Source organism: Columba livia, chromosome W (assembly GCF_036013475.1).
Source record: "Columba livia isolate bColLiv1 breed racing homer chromosome W, bColLiv1.pat.W.v2, whole genome shotgun sequence".
NCBI lineage: Eukaryota > Metazoa > Chordata > Aves > Columbiformes > Columbidae > Columba > Columba livia.
The window spans coordinates 19,195,127-19,201,506 of NC_088641.1; positions in this window are offsets into that span (position 1 = coordinate 19,195,127).

Genomic DNA, 6,380 nt, shown 5'->3' on the forward strand with positions numbered 1-6,380 from the left:
GTACACCTCAATATCTTCAAGGTCAATCTCTGTTTCCATACCCTCCGTCAGGAGATCCACGGACCCGTCGTAGTCCCCCACAACTCTCCATCATCTTTGAAAGTTCTTGGAGAACAGGAGAGGTGCCTGAGGACTAGAAAGCCAACATTATTCCAGTCTTCAAAAAGGACAAGAAGGATGACCCAGGAAACTACAGACCAGTCAGTCTCACCTCCATCCCTGGAAAGGTGATGGAACGGCTCATTCTGGATCACATCTCCAAGCATGTGGAGGAAAAGAAGGTTATCAGGAGTAGTCAGCACGGGTTCACCAAAAGGAAATCATGTTTGACCAACCTGATAGCCTTCTATGATGGTATGTTTGGCTGGATAGGAGAGGAAAGAGCAGTGGATGTTGTCTAGCTTCAGCAAGGCTTTTGACACCACCTCTCACAACATCCTCATAGGTAAGCTCAGGAAGCGTGGGCTGGATGAATGCATGGTAAGATGGACTGAGAATTGCTGGATGGCAGAGCTCAGAGTGTTATAGTTGTAACTAAGTTTTGTAAACTATATCCAAGATTCTTACCTTATCTTGAGGCTTTGCAGGTTGTATACAAAAAGAGAACTGAAAGTTAGTCCTCAGTTAGTCCTTATCTTATCTTGAAAGGATAGGATGTGCTGGGAATGCACATCTAAGAAATCCAAGAATTTTACATGATTTCACGAACATAGGAATAGCGCGCATGCGCGGTGACAAAAGGTGAAAAGTACACGGGCGAAGAAGACTTCTTACTTCATCCTGAAGACCCCCTGAACGACCACCAGAGGACACTGCGCATGCTTAGAGTAGTTCCAAGGTGTTGCAACTGATATTGTGAAATAGTTGTGTAATCTGATGAATATGCAATACATACGTTGTAACCCTAATGAATATGTATGTAACCAAATTGTATAAATGTAGTGGAGTTCGAATCAGTGGTGGAAGCCAGCTTTGGGTGCGAACCCCTGGTTTCCCAGCGCTGAAATAAAAGCACCGCATATAACTACGTCCGTGGTTATGTGTCTCGTTTGCTAACAAGAGGGTTGTGATCAATGGTGCAGAGTCTGGTTGGAGGCCTGTAGTTAGTGGTGTCTCTCAGGGGCCAGTGTTAGGTCCAGTCCTGTTTAACCTGTTCATCAATGACATGGATGAAGAGACTGAGTGCACCCTCAAGCAAGTTTGCTGATGATACCAAACTGGGAGGAAGGGTTGACACACCAGAAGGCTGTGCTGCCATTCAGTGAGAGCTGGACAGGCTGGAGGACTGGGCAGAGAAGAACCTGATGAAATTCAACAAGGGAAATGTAGGGTCCTGCACCTGGGGAGGAATAACCCCAGGCACCACTACAGACTAGAGGTGGACCTGTTGGAAAGCAGCATTGCAAAGAAGGACCTGTGAGTTCTGGTGGACAACAGGTTGACCATGAGTCAACAATGTGCCCAAGAAGACCAATGGTATCCTGGGGTGCATTAGGAAAAGTGTGGCCAGCAGGTCTGTCGCGGGGGAGTAATTTAGGGTTCTGCTTGCTGCAGATCAGTGTTTAGATTTCTTAGAGAAGCACGACATTAAAGAGTTTGGTGGCGGCTTTGCTCAATTATTTACTGCATGGGGGAGATATACCAAGCCAAATGCTGCTTACCTTCTCTCCAGGTGCCTGCATCCGTTCACAAAGCAAACTTTCAGGTGTCTTCTTTCCCTGATAACCGTTTGCTCCAGGGGTTGTGTTTTGAAGCTCCGGAGGCAAACTTTCAGGCGAGGTTTATGTCCGTCGCGATGCAAACGTTCGGGATTCTTCTTCCCCTGATAACCATTCACTCCGGAGCCTGTACTTAGAGCTCCAAAGGCAAAATTTCAGGGGAGACCCGTAACTTCATGCAAAGCAGACTTTCAGGAAACAAAATTCTCAGAAAATAAAAAATTTAATGAAGTAGAATAGCAGAAGGGCTGGCTCAAGCTGGGTACCTGCGCAGAGGTCCACCCGAGCATAGAAAACTACAAACTTTTATATCTTTACAGACCATTCACACCAAGATTCAGTCCAATAGCAAAATTTCACCACCAGGTCCTTTGCTCCCCATTGGACCCCTTTTCCCTGACTCCACGTGGGCCTCTGTTTTGTTCAGTTGTAGACATTGTTTTTGGTCCATATTCTTGAAGGTGTCATTGAGGCGCAGAAATGACCTTACAATCCTTGAGATTGTAAAGAAGGTATGGATTTACAGTGCTGGACACGCGGGGAATAATTCCACTTAACACGTGTATAAATTGCCAGTAGCTGTGAGCTTGGTTAAATGCTGTAAAGTGTTACATATTCATGAAAGTTTTAGGAACGCCTATACATATTCATAACCTGTCCCCGAGAAGGCGGTTCTTATTACAATGAGTTCCGGGAGACCATTTCCATAGTCTCCACCTCCGGCTCCTCCTGGTTGCAGCTGCGCAGTGATCGTGAACTGGAGTCCTCTTCTCTGTACATGGTCACCTTTGATCCAGTGTGATGAGTTGGCTGGGACTCAGGCTGCTGAGTTGGTTAGAACTGGCGTATCTCCTGTCCTGTGCCCAAGTTTCTGGTATCTAGTTCACCCAAGGAGGAACCAAGGATGCACCCAAGGGTTTTTGTCTTTGCAAGGCGTCAGCGAACTCCTGTTTCTCGTACAATAAGTTACACAAAGCTAAGCAAGGCTAGGCAATAGTGATGTGGGTTAAGGGTTAGCTCTCTGTTGGCTCTTTAGTTCCTTAAGTGTTAGTTCTTTAAGTGTTAGTTAATTGTTAATTCCCTGTATCATCGTTTTGTCCAGATAAATCCTTTCTTCTCAGCGAAGTGCAAAAATAGGGCCCAATCTCCAGATGTCTGTGATGTCTCCACGTTAGCTTTAGATCATTGTTTTTCCCAGCCAGTCCCATTTTTCCCAGCAAAATGCAGGTTAGACTTTATCTTGCAGGCATTTAGTGTAGTCTGCAGTTGCTTTTGGTAAATACAAGCAGGACCTTACAGCTTAAAATTTTAGCAAATCTAGTCTACCAACTAACATGAATCAAAGAGTACACTAAACATCATACAACCTTATATCTGTAAACAATCCATTACATTTGGTGTGCATCTACTTAAGCTAAATGATCAATACTGAACTTGAACTGGGCTCATCCACTGATCTGTGAGTAGTAAAACCATTGCCATACAGCTCACTTATTTAGCAGGGAGAGCTCAAAGTGGGCTCATCCAGGCTGTCATATTTATACAATGAAGTGATTGACTCATAGTCAAATTGCATACAGTAGGAAAAGTCTGCATGAGACTCCCTGCGCCTACAAGCCACTGGCATTCAGTGTGCCCTTGTGCTTCCCTGTGGGTCTTCTGGAAGGAGTTCTTGGCCTGGCTGTGGCTCAGGTCTTTACCTCCTCTGGAGCCTGGACCAAACTGCTGCTGGTTTGTTTGGGGTGGGGGGTGTCGAGTGCATCCGCCACAAGGTCGAGGGAAGTTATCCTCCCCCTCTACTCTGCGCTGGTGAGGCCGCATCTGGAATACTGCATGCAGTTCTGGGCTCCCCAGTTTAAGAAGGACAAGGAATTACTGGAGGGAGTCCAGCGGCTGGCTGCAAAGATGATTAGGGGTCTGGAGCACCTTTCTTATGAGGAGAGACTGAGAGAGATGGGTCTGTTCAGCCTGGAGAAGGCTGAGAGGGCATCTTGTCAATGCTTACAAGTATCTCAAGGGTGGATGTCAAGAGGATGGGACCAATCTCTTTTTGGTGCTGCCCAGCAATAGGATGAGGGGCAACAGGCACAGACTGAAGCATAGGAGGTCCCATCTCAATATGAGGAGAAACTGTGGGAATGGCAGGATGGGCAGTTCCACCTAAAGGGCCTTGGACAGATTATACAGAAGTATGTTTTTTATGAGTGTAAGAAGTGATAGCCCAGGCCAGTGAGAATGATATCTCGGGTCGGAAAACCACCCCCATATGTATGATGTGTGAATGTTGGGCCTGGGCATGTGAATGAGTGGGTTGGAACGCCGCCCACAAGATATGCATGGGAACGTGACTGAAAACAGTCACAACGTGACACTTGCAATTTCTTACAGATGTCAAAAGCATCTTGCAGACTTCAACAAGTTTTCTGTAACTCCTGTGTTATCAGTTTATTCTCTCTCAGCTAGTTGAAAAACCGTTCCACCTGTAAAACTGTCTGCAGCGATTTAATGATCTCTTGTAGAGTTTTTTTAATCCTTTTTCCTTTTTTTTTTCCTTTTTTCTTTTATTTTCTCTTTTTTTTTTTTTTTTTCTCTTCTCACTTTAAAAATAACATTAATAATAATTGCAACAAAGTGTTATACTTAAAGGTTCTATTCTTCGGCCACTTTTCCCAATCATCTAACTTATACAGCAGCCACCACTGATTACAGTATTTCACAAGATCCTCTTTCTTCATATTTCCAAGTGCTGTCCTATGTTTTAAAACACCTCTCAATACTGATTTCTTAGGAAACACGTCTGAAAACAGGTGTTCCCAACCCCATCTCGTAAGTAAAAACCATGAGAAGAGGGAGGGAGGAGGAGGAAGCACAGAGCTGCTTTCAGCACAAGTGGGAAAAGTGAGGAGAAGGTTTACGGTGCACTTACACAATCAATACCACAAAGAAACAACTGTAACAACAACCCGTAAGACAATTAACTCACATTCCTGACAAGCTGCTTGATTTTCAGAGAGGCAATACACAGAAGCACGTAATATGTACTGTAAAACTCACAGATAACACATTGATAGCAAACATTAGCATTCTCTACTGCTAATTTCAACATTAGTGCTTCCTTAGCTTCTAGGTTTTCAACCTGCTTATTGAAGACGGTCAATAAACTGCATGTAATTCTCGTTGGGACTTTGTTTAATAGTCGTAAATGATTTGGCTGCTTTGTCAGTTTCAGGCACCTTTATCATAGCTTGATATGCAAGGTCTGCTGACTGCCTCAGGATTTCAGGAGCTAATCGCACCTGTAATTGTGGTGTGCCAATTGGTGTCTCTTCCAAGAGCTGGGGGATACCTGCCCCTTTAAACAGATCCTCATAGTTCTGTCCTAAATGATCTATAGCTGTTAAACTGCGTAGGTCTAATTTTGCTTTTTCTTCATCTGAATCAATTACTTTTATGTTGTTCTTACCATGAAAGAAGTTTGAGACATTGAACTTATCCAGGTTTGTTGGATCCTGCAGTGACACGATGTCTTGCTGAGTAAAGGGCTCATCTGTTAAAAGAGCCTTGTAGTTCTTTGGTTTTATGTTCAGCTGCTCAACTGCCTCATAGGCAAACACATTTCCAGTTGTCTTGATGGCCACAATATGGGAGTTATTGGTGAATACAGTAAACAGCACTGGACAGTGATATTTACCTTCACTGGTTTTAGCAAAATTCAGCTTTATAAGTGATTTAGCATCTAATTTTTCTCCCTTGATTAAACTGGTTCCATATTTCTTTATCCAAGGAACAATGTTCAGTCTGTCAAAGACTGTCCCATCCGGTGTGCAAACTGGGTACTGTGAGAATGGTGCAGACAAACCCCAGGTTGTAAATGTTCTGCATAGCTCTTTTATCAAGTTCCATTGAAATGAAGTCCATTCGTTTGGCCCCTGATCATGCACTATCACAGGAAAAGCTAATGCAGCATCGCCATCCCCTGAGGCAATCGCCTCTCCTTGTAACAACCGCCATCGTCTCCGCAGATCAAAACATGCTCTGAATGGAACGACGGAGCTCTAGGGACAGTGGGCTCCTTTTTCACTACTGGGTTGGTATCAAAAGGTGGCAATAAAGGTTTAGAAGTCGCCACGCCAGGTATAGTCACATTAAGGTCTGTTAGGTCCCACTAAAAATCTTTTTCAATTATATTGATACTTTCCTCCGCACTCTTTTCTTGGTCTTTGTTGACATCTACTGGGGAGCTCAAAGATTGTCTCGCTGCTCCCGCTACTTTCTTTTCTGCTTTTATAGCGTTAAGAGTCTCTGTTACTAAGCGCCACATTCCCATTATTTCTTTTGCTGTAAGATCACCTTTGGAAACAGCTTCCCAAATTATAGTCTCTGCGTGTTCCCAAGTGTCTGAATCAAAGACTGCTGCTACTGTTGTTGGAGTGCCATTTACTTTAAGCCATTTTAACATTAGTTTAGCAATATGCTCTTCATATTGTATTCTCTGCTTTTGTAAAATTTACAAAAATATGTTTCACTATAGCTGCTTCTTCTACAAACAAATTAGATCCCATATTTAACTATCCAGCTGCTCACCTGTATTCATGATACAGTGATTACCTGGGTGTGTTTCTCTTCTCTTCTCTTTATCTTCTCTTTCTTTGTTTCTCGATC